The sequence below is a fragment of the Melanostigma gelatinosum genome, assembly GCF_949748355.1.
Source record: "Melanostigma gelatinosum genome assembly, chromosome: 13".
Lineage (NCBI taxonomy): Eukaryota > Metazoa > Chordata > Actinopteri > Perciformes > Zoarcidae > Melanostigma > Melanostigma gelatinosum.
This window is the reverse complement of record NC_136646.1, coordinates 13,517,411-13,532,375: the sequence shown is the minus strand read 5'-3', so window position 1 is coordinate 13,532,375 and position 14,965 is coordinate 13,517,411. Positions and strand designations below refer to the sequence as shown.

General features: G+C 41.6%; 1 protein-coding gene across 2 annotated transcripts in view; it reads left to right on the top strand.

The window, feature by feature from the left end:
- Nucleotides 1–14,965, top strand: part of asic2 (acid-sensing (proton-gated) ion channel 2) — a gene marked incomplete at its 5' end in the record, with an annotated part of 298,692 nt that overhangs the window by 263,332 nt on the left and 20,395 nt on the right. The window lies entirely within an intron of this gene.

The window sequence follows — 14,965 nt, the reverse complement described above, 5'->3', positions numbered from 1 at the left end:
GCTGATAGAATTGTTTTTTTTTCTTTTTCATAAAACGGGGAATGCGAGAGCTTGTCCTTTTCTGTCTTAACTGCTGATAATGTCAGAGGAGACGCTTGGATATATTGATGTATACATGACAGATCAGTGTTACCAAAGGCTCTGCAGACCAAATCTTCACCTTTCCAAGGTGAGGCTGTACAGGCACAGGCAGGCATAGGAACACAGCCATCATACTCAATGATTTTAACTGTTGTTTGAACTTGCTTTGCAGCCAACGCTGTTCCAGTAGAGCCTGATAAATCACACTGGCTGATTGGTCCAGACGTAGCCGCTTCCTGGTGCAGTGGTTAAAATCATCTCTCTGGATATCTCCCTCAATATTTATTTCCTGACACGGGTAGAGTTCAGCCTGGTTCCAGACCGTCAAATCACTATTTATAAGTGAAGTGCACACAGTGTTGTAAGTATTGATTTTGACCTGGGTGTGGCTACTCTTCAAAAACAGATCCTCGCATCTCATCTTTAGTTTAATGTCTGGCAGTAGACAGATTCAACAACTATGGCGTTCATAATCTATAGATCTATCCTAAATAACAAGGGATTTTCTGTATCGTATTGGTAAACAGGTCTAGGTAAAGAAACATATCAATAAACATCATTTTTAGAGAGAACAGCGTATTATGCTGTTGAAGCAGGTCATGATGCCGCTGGTGGGAGGGCTTGCATAGAAAAAACAATGAGTGTCTGTATGTGTTGCCCTGAGTTGTAAGGAAATGGCCGTTCAGTCTGAGATCAATCTTACTGTACTCATGAGATGCCTTTGAAACCATTTTCACAGACTCTGTCAATAAACATGCGCATAAAGCACACACAAGAGTTCCTGCACACTAATACGCATTTAACAACGCTACACGAGATGACTGATAGTCTGTTGATGGGTTTTTTTTTTAGGGAATTTGAGGCTTTTACTGCCAATACAGATTTCACATCACTGTGTCCCTCCTCCCACTCTCTCCGTCCCCCGTTTGAATATCGCAAACTATAGGAAATATATTTTCATATATTTGGCATATCTGTCCCCAGCAATTCCCAGTGAGACTGTTCATATATTTCCCATCACTTTATTCAATTTCATGCAGCTGAATGAGACAATGCAGACATTATCCCTTTTTCCTTTCTCTGCTCCGTTCATGAATTCACGGGGAGCCAGGGCTTCCACGGTGAGAACTCCCGTGTAATGGATTGTAATAGAGGGAGACAACGAATAATTTTGACATATTGGAAATGCAAGATCAGCTGTATTCATTTCTGCAGATGGCTCCCCAATTACATTTCGCTGCCCATGTCACTAGCCATCTCACCGCTGCTGTAATATTATCGATACGGCAGCAGGGGCCTATTGCCATATTATCAATATTCCTTTTCACTTCTACGAAATATTCTGCTCCTCTTGCACAACCCAGCCTGCCCTTGACAACATGGGCTGTTTATTTTGCTCCACACTCACAGATCCCCATTACTATGAGTGCAGTAAGAGCACCAACCTCATAGACTGAGATATAGCTTCTGGGTCTCCTTGTTCTTTGATCTTCTATGTGAATATCAATCAGCTGCTCTGTGACAGTGAATGCAGGAAATTACTTTTGATTTTCCAGGGCTTATGCAGCAGATATTAGCCTTGCCTTAAAATGAAACTCCACCTAAACTTGGCCTTTTGGGAATGAAAGAAAGCTCTGCAGAGGCTGTGGTCAGCTTCATGGGGCCAGTATACTCGGTTGGAAGTGAAATAGCTTTGGTAAGACCCTCCCCCTCACCTTTCCAGCGTCAGACTTTCCACAACCCTGGAATCGACGTTCACACTCACTCCATGCCGGCTTTCTCTCTGCCTTCGAGTGTGGCTGTTGGACTCTGACTCTAAGAACTAGTTCCCGTTGAGCATAACCCCCGACCCTTAACCCGGTAAACTGTCTGAATTGACTTTTCTTCATTCAATCTTCCTTTATGTTTGTGTTAGCTTTTCTCTTTCTTCACTAACCAGTCGTCAGTGAACAAAACAGTAAAAACAGTGTCACAATAACATGGATAAATACTTATCTTTTGGCAATGCACTTTTTTCTGCCACGGGACTCTTTTGAAGCTCAGTAGCAGCACCGTGTCATGGAATACCACTTTGAGTTTCATCATAACCGAGCATCCTGTTCTTTGATATGTTGTTTCTGAGGATGGCTGTGAATTGTGTGGTTCATCTTCAAGAACGGGGCAGAAGAGATTTTTGACATTCCGAGTGAGGTCATGTGCACTCGGAGCAGGTATGGACTCGTAGTGTTGCATAAAATAAGTGTGTCTGTATATTTGGTGAGCTCATTACCAGGGGCATGTAGTTGATAGTCAAGCTGTGCTGCTGTGGCAAAACTCTTCTATTTGTATTGTTGCGATGAACCCCTGCGGTACAAGAGGTACCATTTTTGCTGGAGGAATTAGTAATACTTTCCAGCCTTTATGTGATAGTATCCCTCTTTGCTCTGGGCAGCTTTATCTTTATATTAATTCACTCGTTGATTAAAGGTGCAGTGTGTAGGATTTGCCGGCATCTAGCAGTGAACTGAAACTTCTCCCTTGTGTTAAGCATGAAGGAGAACAATGGTGCGACGCGAAAACGTGCAAACGTCAATGGGTCTATCCAGAGCCAGTGTGTGGTTTGTCGTTTCAGGCTTCTCTAGAAACATGGCAGCCGGCTCCATGAAGACGACCTGCTTTGTATGTAGATATAAATGGCTCATAATTCACGAAAGAAATATCTTATAACTCGTGTCTTTGGGGAAACGCCCAATTATTTGGTTGTTAACTTGCAAATAGTTGGTGTTGGCAAGCAGTTGATTATTATTTTTGCTAATGTGGTGGTAATTGTAGTTTTACACAATAGCAGGTGTTATCTCCTGTAAACCAGGGAATCCTTGCACTACTGGTGCTCATATCAGCCCACTACTCTACATGTTTTGTCCTCTTTTTGTTTATTAAATTAGTGAAACAAAAAGGCCAAGAATTGCCAGAGATGTAAGGTAGGATGTAAGGATTTAATATTTTCCCGCTTAATTGTTTGATTTGTTGTTACAGTCTTTTCTTGAGTGGCAATAAACGAAAAGCCAAACACACATTTGCTGATGCACACACTCTTGCCTTCTCTCTCTTGATTACTGTTGTACACATGCAGAACCTTTTGAATTTAAGCTCCAAAATCATTCGTGATCTTGGTGCTCAGTGGTTCTTATTTCATTTCTGTTTGCATTATTTCATGGACCAGTGGCTCTGCTGCACCGCATATAAGAAATGCTGCTCTAGCATGAATGCAAGCTGCTGTCAGGTCACTATATTAAAGTGAGTTATTTTCCCGGCGTTATTCTTCCTCATTTTCAAGGAAACTGAGCCAAAATCCCAAATTCATGAGGGGAACTTACTTACACGAGTAGGAAACCAATGGATGCTGGAAGACTTACTTGCCAAAGAAACAGTCCAAAGACTTTTTAATCCTCATTTAGTCCACCATTATTGTATTTTTATATTTCCAATGAGAAATACCACCTTGTCAAGATAGGAGAGGGTTCCAAGGCTTTTTTTTGTGAAAGCTATACTCTCTTACACACTTCCATGCATCTGTATCTCTGTTCCATCACAGATGAAAGAGGAAAATAATTTTTCCTTTGGGAGTTACAATTTTTTCGCCTGAATTTTTGTAAATAGTTGAACAAATCAGTCCATGATTCAAGTTAAAATGTAGACATTACTGTGGCATGAGTTATTGCTGTCATGGACAGACCTGCTGTTTTGGGGGAAACCTAGGTATGGGACCGCCCCCTGTACTGGTGTCCCTTTTACAAACAATCTCTTTACCAGATTTGATGGCCATCCATCCAATACTTGTTAAGAAATCTCTCTCAAAATTACAAATGTCAACCTGCTGGTGGTGTTAGAGAAAAGGTCATTCAAAATTCATGGCATCTATTCTCTGGGGACCATGAATGCCTTTATAAGATGTCGGATGTTTTTACTGTCAGGACCAATGTGGTGCACCGACAAACATCGGCATCTATAGAGCCCATTTCCTAGCATGGCTAAAAAACGTGTCACTGACACAAACTCTAGATTTCCCACATTGTCATTGGACGTAAATTGTGTTTGCATACAACAATGTGTCTCTGGTTGTGGAACACTTGTGACCGGGAGCCACTGCTGTTACCACATTTGAGGAGTTAATGGGTATTTGGTTTTCAATCTATTTTCTCCATTTGGAAACTCAACTGCAAGCATCATTGGACATTCAGGGACAATGAGGCTTTGCCGCTGGTATTGATCATATCAGGGTGTGAGGAAGCTCCACCGGTTCCTGGGGCTTCTACATCAATAGTGTTTGTTGAATATGAGAGCTGATGTGAAGGAAAAAGTCACAATGTGAAGTGACAATGGCTATAATCTTGGCAGTGCATTAGGCACATCTTCGCAGCTTCACTGAGCTGCTGACATCCCCTCCACATAAAATGTGAGGAAGACAAAACATGTCATCCACTCAACTGAGTTGGTTTCCTGTTGGTGATTATGAGCTGCCACAGGTCCCCCACCACTGGCCCATTACTCAGCTTTACATCACCACCGGCAGAGACTGCCAGATTGTGACAGGTGAGATGGAGCCCCGTCGGCCATCACCAAGAGGTGACTCATTAAAAATAATGACAAATAATGAATAATGGGTGTGTGTGATTCGATTGATGAGTCCGGGATGACAGCTCGTAGTCCGTAGCTATATCTGGAGGCTTTTTTGCACACTGACATGACTGACATGCCAGCAGAGATGGAAAGCTAGAGAGGACATGTCATTTTAATATTGAAATTGTTCTGTACCTGCAAGAAGAAAAGGTGGTTTAAGAGAAGGAGAGCAATACTGTTATTTTTCAGGGAGTGGAAGATGTCCGATCCAAAGTAACTTCTCTTCTATTTGATGTCTTTCTGAGGCACCGGCTGAACCTGAGGACCGTCAGGAGTACGAATTATAATAAGGAGAGGAATGTAGTAGCACAGGGCACACAGTATATATTATAATACATATTTTCTGTTTTCAACAGAGATATATTGTCTCGGAAGCTTATTGAGCAAGCCGCTAGCATCTGCACTGAATGGAGAGAAGATTGACACCTTTTTTACAAAACCAAAGGGAAGATTTTCAAGCTAAAGGTGACTTCTGCATTTTAAGAGAGTTCAACATTTTGGGAAATGTGGTTCTTTGCTTTCTTACCAGGAGTAACGTGAGAAGATTAATATCAAAGTGAAAAAACTCACCTACCACTTCCTCTAAAGTTGACTGATTAACATGTTGTGTCTGGAGATGCACCAACTTCAATTTTCTTGGCCGATTCCATTTTTTACAAACCCTAACCTGCCAATTCCTATTTTCTTTCTTTCCAAGAACTATAATTGACAGCACACACAAACATTTTTGTACCTTTCCTGTTATGGAAATTGATTATTATATAAATAACATTTTCTCCCAAACTGCACCAAGTTACAGGACTTTCTCTGACTCTCACTCAAACAAATTCCGGATTAAAATTGTACCATGTTGCTGGATAAATCCAATAGAAAATGAATTGTGGTACATCCCATTTCATCTCGAATGTTTCAGAAGAAAACAGGTGGAACATATCTGTACAACAACACACCTAATGTCATATGCATCAAAACGAACAAACCGAAGACGTGATGTGTGTGGCTTTAACCGGCAGGGTTATCGATCAGGTTCTAACAGCAGAGCTGAAAGCCTCTTTGTCTCTGTGACGACCCAAGGTGTAAACTTCATTAGGCTGATGTCGTGGAGCAACTCGGAGTGAACAGACTGAGATCGAGGCGTTTAGCTCAATTCAAGCAATAACATTTATTTGTAACAGAAGTATTATGCCCAGCAGTCAAATGTGCACGTGGCCGAATCTCTACTCTGTAGGAGTAGGCAAAAAGGAAAAAGGCGCTGAGAACAGAGTGCGCATCATAGGTTATAGCTTCTCCTTATGGAAGCCTATTGGTGTAATACAAAGTAGGAGGCGGCTCTGTTTCTAGCTTTCAGTGAGCCTCGTTGGAGCACTGGGCATCTTCACCCACACTGGCTCACGATGGTGAGCATATTATTTACATAATTTATCATTACACTGAGCCAAAAAACACACAAATCCAAACTGAAGACAATAATCTGGGCAGAGTTCAGACGGATTTAATTCACTTTTTCAGTCAAGAGGGTTTGTCTTTTGATTTTTGATTAGTTTCTTTGTTTCCCTCTCATATTTATCTCTTTCGCTCTCCTGTTAGTCTTTCTCCCTCCTCTCCACGAGCATAAATATCATGCTGGCAGCAGTGTCTGCAATCCTTTGTGTCCTATCGCAGCCCCTGCCTCACCTATGTACTGTCCTGTGAAATAAAACATTATTGACTAGCGTGGTAAAAGTACATCAGGGTGCAATGATAAATACGTTCCATAAAACTCCCAACACGTCACATAAATGTCGGAATTTGTTTCATGTGACATGAAATATGTTCTGGATGTGAAGGTGTTTAAGTTGCACAGGAAGCTAGCTTGGCATGCAGGTGAGTGGCGTGCATAAAGCCATAATGATGAAGTGGTGTGTGTGTGAGTGTGAGTGTGTGTGTGTGTGTGTGCTTAAACCCCTCCTTTCCGATACTCATTGCCAACCCTGTTGCTAACGCAGCAGCCCTCTTCATTGTTTATCCCCACAGCCACAGCAGTACAGCCACTTCTCGGGCGGTGGAGAAAGTGCACACCTAACAACTCAAAGACATTTTTCATGAACTTTAGCCCTCTCTTCTTCCCTCAGTAAGCCTCGAGGATATAAAGGCATCTCTCTTCCCTTTCTCTCCAAACCCTCTAACACCCTCTCCGCTTTTGTTTTGATCACAAAACGCCTCCTAAATTCTCCCATAATGGATATTGATTTGTGAAACAATAACAGCAGATCACAATAGACAGCTCATGCTAAAGTGCTGTAACCTTGAAACTTGGAGGCTCTTCATGAGAACTCACCAAACTGCTTGCTTGACTGTTTTGTTTAACATTTCAATCCACTCTTCAGTGCTTTTCACATCATGTTCCGCCTGCCAGAAAAGCAAATGGGATGAGGAAGTGTCTTATTACCTGCTTATTCTGGTATTCTGTCTCTTCCAGTAGCTTTGTGGAAAGGAATGTCTGTGTTTTGTAATGGTGCATGAACAACACAACTGACAGAAAGTAAGAGCAAAGTCAGCAAGCAGTATCTGATGAACAATTTCAAACAAGGCGTAATATTACAAATGCAAAGTACTCATCATCTGGCCTTTCCTGTTGTCAACTTTTGAACAGATAATGGCATGCATGCATCACTGAATCAGCTCAAATAATGAAAAAAAAGGATGTTTAAACAGGAGCCAACATGGCAGATATGGCAGAGCTTTGTCTTTTGGTAGATGAGGCTTTGCTGTGTCAGTAACATTGAAAGTAGGATTTATAAATAGGGTGTACACTTCAGGGCATTTTGGTGGCTTGGACGCTACATGGACAGCAGGAGATAAAGAAAAGGCTACTGGGAGAGGGAGCATAAAATGAAGAAAAGATAACATCCCCTCTCTGGAGAAATACGCTGCCAGTGTTTTTTTGGCATCACATCAACAAGCCATTTGCAAAGCAGTGATAAGAAATAGGATAATATGCAAGAAAGAGAGATGAATTCAGAATGGTGGGAGTCTGTGAGAGTCCAAAGGGACGAGCTCAGTAACTATTTCAGACAAGGTCAGATGGAAATAAAGTATTGCGCTTCATGAGCACAACTTCTGCACACATATTGTGTTTGCATTACCCAGAGGGGCTTGTTTAAGGGTCTGGTTTGTGGGTGGTTGGTGCTAACGACTGAGCTTCATCGTGACAGGAATTCACGCAAATGGCCGTGTCAAGTTTGACTGTGGGAGGCACTACATGGTGAACAGGCGAGGTCGTGGCATGTTTGCAGCTCTGTGCTTCCAGACATTCTCACTTGCAGCCGTGAATACCAATGAGATGTGTTGTGTTGGTCAAAAGGCATTATAATTGGCAGCAGAGCTGTGCGTGCCTTCGCTTGCTGCTCGGCTCTCATGCCTCTGGCGTGGATCACTAGCGTGATATTGGCAGCAGCTGAGTTTGACTTCTCTGACATTTTATATTGATCCCTGAATAAATAAATAAATGTTCAAAACTTAACAAGAACAGAGACGAGCAGCACAAAGTAGTCCTAACTAGAATCGAAAGTTCTTGTTACTTTTTGACACAAGGAATGAAAAGTTAAAGCGGCGTTGATATTTTTTTTATTTTCTCTTTTGGCCATTTCACCATTTGCTGTGAACACTGATAAATGATCCACTTTTGAGCTTATGTGTAAGCAAGCGTCTATTTATACATCCTGCAGACGTGGAGCAACACTAACATTCAATTGGAGTCGTGTCTGCTGCCACTTGATGAATGCAAGTACAATCTTCATTTACCCTTCCACTATGTCTTGGTGTCCACCAGCTTCTCGAGGAAATATCTTGCTCCTTAGCTGCTAAATGCCCCACTATATTCACCAGTATGTATCGCTACCTTTGTCCATTTTAAAAGCAGGAAACATCAAGCCGGTCTTTAGGACTTGTTCGCTGAACACAACATGTCTGCTGCTGCTGGAAACAAGGTTGATGAGAGTGGTAAAAGCAGTGCGCCAAATACGCGGTTGCAGTCTGGGGTTGAACACAAGCTACAGTAGTGCTCCAGTGTAATGCTGAAGTCTTATACAGACTCTATATGCAATATACAAGATTTCATGGACCAACGGGGAAATACACGCCTTGCACACACAACAAAGGCTAATATCGTAAACAGGAAGGCCACTCACACAACACACTTTTCACCTCACGCAAAGCTGGTCTATCACAATTCAGTCACAGCAAACACAGGCTAGAGATTGAGAAATATTCAATTTTACCTTGAAAAAGAGTGGACTATGAGTAATGACATGCGCTTCCTCTTTGACATATTTACATTATTTCATGCATATTGAGTCAAAACATTTGGAGCCGAGTGTAACCATGCGATCGAAGCAGAAAAAAAAAATGCACGACTTTTGAAGTTGCAGTTGTCAGTCAAGGACTCCCGGAGACCCTGTTGGGTTGCACATGTGGGTAAAAGTGAATCAAAACAGTGAAACAGTGAACCTAAATAATGAGCTGAATGATGCTGAAATATTCCGCAAGCTCGGAGAAACTGCAAAGCTGGGTGATAATTCTTTGTGGGGTTTCGCCACTACGAGCGGGACCTTTGACATTACACGATGTAGTCTGAGCAGTTGTTTAGGAATACTGAGTTGTGCAGCTACAACAAATGAGATTACACATTATATTAGAGCAGGTTATATGGACACCAAATAGAAATCTGTATTGGCTCACTGGCATTGGTCAGGAGCCACCACGACACAGGTTATCATGCCCTTGTTTATTACTGGCAACTTTCTCCTCTATTGACAGAGATGACAAACGTCTTAACGCTGACAGATTTTATCTATTCGCCTTTTCACCACTACAATGTACTTGTAAAATTCGAATTGATCAGTCTCTGTACCCTGACACATTGTTCAGAGCTCTTCTGCATTTCAGGACAGGTTTGAGAACTCATTACTTTTTCCCATCTGACAGCTCGACCTAAGGCGGCAGATGAGGGAGGAAGAGGGGCAGACACAGGGTCAGTGGCAAGGATATGCAAAGTAACAGATCCCCACTGTCAACGTTGTGTTAGTGTCTTTGTCATCTAGTGGCTGAGGAGGAGCCTTTGTGTCTGGCTCTAATGGGATGTTGACCCGGCCCTGGTCCTGTCCGTCAAACATCATCAGTCTTGACAAAAAGAGTGAAAGAGGGTCGAGCAGTGTCCCCCTGAAAGCAATTCATCCCGATATAACAAAGGCAGGGTGAGAGCGATGCTGACAGTAGACACTTGGGAGCCAATGGCTTAGAAAAAGAAATAAATAAATTGTGAAAGAAATCCACACACATATAGATGTAACGGAATGGCAAATGACTGTTGGGTAATTGCATCTTCGACTGAATGGCCAGTGAGGGTTAAATATAACACTTGTGCTATAATTTCTGGAGCGTTTGGGCAGCTGCATAACTGAAGTTCATCAGAGACAAAGAATACTTGCAATAGCATACAACAGCCTGGTTAGAAGCATGTTATCACTTAGCATAACATGGTACAGCAACTTGAGTGAAAATAGCAACAAAACAATATATATGTATATTTTTATTATTCATAAAACTGTTTTGCTACCTGCCAACTATGCACACTTGTTGATTGTATTTTGTGTTTTTAATGTTGTGTTGTGCTATGTGTATCGTATTTACATTTGCTGTACTTGGGAAAAGCCAGAGACAAATTTCCCCCGAGGTGCACGCTTCATCGGATCTGATCTGATCAGAAAATGTTTTCATTCAGGAGAAGTCAAGGTAAAGCTGTCCATGTCGACACACCGTTTCTTATGAAACTGCAGTTAAGTCGCGGTTACATTGCCAATCCTCAGCAGACATGGGATTCTGAGAAAGTAGTGTTGGATATCGGACCACCACCGTGTGGGACCTCTGTGGTTTCTCTCTGCTCTGCACGAAGAAGTATGTGAATAAAAAAAACAAAAGGAAAAAAAAACAGCCTCATCTTGTTCCTGCAAACGTGGAGTGATGGTATCATGAATATTTATCCGCTGTCTTCTTCACTCTGCTCCAGCAGCTCCCAGTGCGTCATTCAGTTTGTGCAGGTGCATATCTGTCGGGAGCGTCTCGGCTTTGCAGAGGTGAATGAACCTGTAATGTCGTACTTCATATTCCTCCGATCTGCACCACCTCTGTGGCAGTATGGCATTAAGTAGTCGATCAATCATGTCAGTAAACCATCCATGAGAGGGCCAGTGTCAATGAAGGAGGAGGAGCATGAAATGAAAAATCCATCTAAAAACACTTCCACACTGAAAAAAACAACTATTGCCGATGTACTTTGCCTTCCATTCTGTTGTCTCATTCAGCAATTTTAAACATCTGTGGTACAGGAGAATCAGATATTAACAATAATCCCCACCAACATCAGCCTTGATGGACCACAATGCAGTGCAGTCACATGACTCTTGATCTTTATTAACACGTTTATAATGATCAAAATCAATATTTTCTCTTTCTCCGTCCACATAGAAGACAAACAGCTGGTTCGTTTAAATCACGCGGCATGGAAGGTAGTGACATATTCTCATGTTTACAACCGGTCAGCGTTCTCATCATTCGTCATCAAGACGGTGATGATTGTAGAGTCACAGCTGACATTCGTTTTTGAAATGTGGTAAAATGTGACATGCCTTTGCATTACAGCTGACAATTCAATTCTGCCCGAATTGTGATCTGATCATTTTTATGCAAATTGGGGATGTCTAGCTGGCTGACTTTTTTCAACAAACACTGAAGCAATGTGGGATACTGTTGGGGGTTGCTGTGACGTGCAAGGCAAAGGGCACATGGTAGAGAGAGAGATTGCCAAAAGGCCAATGCTGCTGTTTATTCCGTACTGTGAGAAGCTTGAAATGCTGCTGCATGGACTCCATTGCAGGAGAAGGACTCGTTTAACTCTAATTGATAAGTGATTTGAAGCCATTTGGTGGCTCTTGTTGAGGTGGTGGTGGTACAGAGAGTCAATAGTGAAGGAAGTTGTTTGCTTTTGCCTCCACAATTGTTGCTGAATTTACACACACACACACACAATAGGAGAACACTTGGAGATAAACATTTCACTTTTGTGCCAAAATTAAACTCTGCAATCAAAACCTGACAATCCTTTTTCAAAAGTAGAATTTTTTCCACGAAATAACACACACACGCACCCTTTTGAATTACTCTTTCAAAGCAACAACACACTGAAGGATTTGACGTTTTTGTTTCAGCATTTACTCTAAGTGTGTAAGCAATCACAAAAATATGTAGCACACAGCAGAGAGGGAATGGAGCGGTTCTGTAATATGTTCTGAAGCCTTGTTGAAGTAGGGGCCAGTGATGGCAGGGTGCTTTCTGCTTTTAAGCAATTACATGTTAAATTTGATCTGTTTTTTTGAGTTGTTTCTGTGGGCTCTACAGTTGTTTCGCTTTACCGCAGACTGTGCACCATTCAAAAGTTGAAAGCTCCTGCAGAAGGAAAGGTAGATAATATGAGAAAGAGAGTGCCTCTCTGCCAGCCAACATTTATTGGCAGACTTGTCCTTCACAGAGATACGCTTTATAATAACACTTGTAGCCGGCAGGGCTGTGTGTGCAGTGTGAAACCATTGACAGACCATTATTTCTGAAATAAAAGAGAAATAAAATGGCTTTAATGACTTTAACCCTTTGAACTCAATTGATGCAGGTCAGCGTCACATCCCTTCTTATCTGAGTCAATTTTTATAGCCCCAAGTCCGAATCCCAAATTTGCCCAGCATCCTCAGCACAGCATCCTCCATCCTTTTTTACCCTTGGTTCGTAGTACCAGAGGAATGATCTCTCTCCCAGGATGGACAGACATGCAATAGATGTGTTTCCAGAAAAGACCAACATAATAAAATTACAAAATGACACGCAGAATGTGTGAAAGAGATAGCTGCAGGAAGAAGTCAAGCACCTTCTGGGTGTTGCCAAACAGCTAGAGCATGCGCCACGAGACCTCCTCTCCACCACGTGACCTCCTCTCCACCACGTGACCTGGAAAGAGAAGAGGCTACACAAACGTCAGCCTCACAGAAGGGAGAAGAAAACAAACGGATAGCTAGAATGTAGAGCGGAATAAACAAGATACCCGCTGATAGTTGACATTCAAAACATAGCCCTCCGATTTTTATATCTCCTTAAATACAGCCCCCTAGACGTCCCCCATTCCCGGGTCCAGAAAAGGGTTCCCTCTGAGGCTAACTGCCCTCCCTCAGACACACCAACTCTCACAACAACACTGCTCTCCAAACAACCACCAGAGTAAACCAAACTATAACAATGTAACGAAACCTATTTCAAACATTGCATGGAAGAAACTAAAAGCCAAAGTAGAGACTTTTTTCTGGCCCTAAAAAGAGATTATGAATTGGATATCTCTCTTCCTGTCATAGAAAGCAGACAGGGACCACACATTGGCAATTGAAATAGGAAACACAAAGAATGACGGCAAGAAAAAGAAAACTAATGATGTTTCACTGTTCAACAGGAGAGCCTGAGAGAGAAATGCACTTCCTCCGACAATGTAAAACATTCAATTCAGTAAGGCACTTATACTTTAACAAGTTCAACTCTGTAATTTCAGATTTCTAAGACTGTAATAAACTCTCAAAATCAAAAATACTCAAAGGATTCAAGGCATATCTTGAAGCCCAAACAGACACCCACGAACCGACTCACTAGCCAGATAATTAAAGTAACAAATAACTAATTTAATCGATATTTAATTCATTTTGGAGTTAGTATTTAAAGGCCTCAACAGAATCACACTTGGAGGTTATTCCAGAGGAAGGGGGCACGATTGGAGAAGGCCCAAGTCCTGATTGGAGTATATGGTAGAGGAAGTTCATGCAGGCGGGAAGGGGTACATTTATAATTCTGGACGCTACAACTGATGAAACTGGTGTCAAATGTTCTAGTTTTAGTTAAGATTCTTGCTGCAGCTTTTTCACAACCAGTTGAAGAATTCAAGTACTAGAGCGTGGCAGGCCTGACAACATGACGTTTGAATAACCCCGTTTGGATGATACAAAGGCGTGAATTAGGATCTCGCCATCAGCCATAGATAAAGAAGACCTGATTTTAGCTTTATGTTACGTTGTTGAAAGACAGAGATATCTTTAATGTGCTGATAAAGAGAAAGGATCGAACCAAACGTAACACCAATATTCTTAACTGGAGAACTTTGGGATATTACACAATCATGCTACTGTTATATGATCTGTTACGTCCGCTTTTGAGTCTTGGGAAAAAGTTGACGATAGCATGACGACTAAATATAAAAGTCGGGAGTAGAAGTAACAATTAAGATGATTTATTTCAAACGTGGGAGAAGATGGCAGAGCGTGGTCGTGCCAAACGAATAGAAATCTTTGCAACAAAACTAGGCCCGGCTGACTCCTACCTCTGAAAACAAAACACAAACAAAATGGCTTCACTCGCTTATCTAAAAAAAATAAAAATGACTGCACCAAAACAAAGGGTCGACAGACATTATACAGCAACCAGAGTAAGTTACTCTTTCCAGTGATATCAGTGTCCACTGTGAGTGAATAAATCTGCTTCGAAATTGTGTAAAAAGATGGGCTTGTTGTTACCGTAGCTCTTGCCTCTCAATCATGAAATGAAGACATTTTCTCCAGTATCAAAGGCAATCCATCTGACTGATACCATGGTTACAGTGCAACATCACCCAAAGCATGATGATGGGAGCTATTGTAGCAAAAACTCAAATCATATCGATCAATAAATCCATGGAAATGTGCTTTTTAAATATGTTTTTGGACACTAAGACCTCGTAATGTTTTTAGAACATGCAGGCATTTTTCAGTAGCATGTCTAAAAATAACAGCTCAGTAGTGGCAAAGCTTGTATATGAATGAGTTAAAATGGTTTGTAAAAACTGTCAAAAGTCAAAAAGGGACAAATACAAAAGAAGGGAACACAGTAAAACCCTCTTAAAACCTGATATTGTGAGAAAACATATTGTAGTTCATCATCGTGTAAGTTATTTTGATTCTAAATTGATGGGCGTGGCCAAAAAGATACCTCCTTCATGGTGATAAATTGGCTCCATCAATGTACAATTAGCACCTGCTGCAACATCTGCTGTAACACTGTCTCTGCAGTGTGTTCTGTGTATGAGGGTTGATGAGTCATCACTTATCAGTCCTCTCTTTCTCTGCGT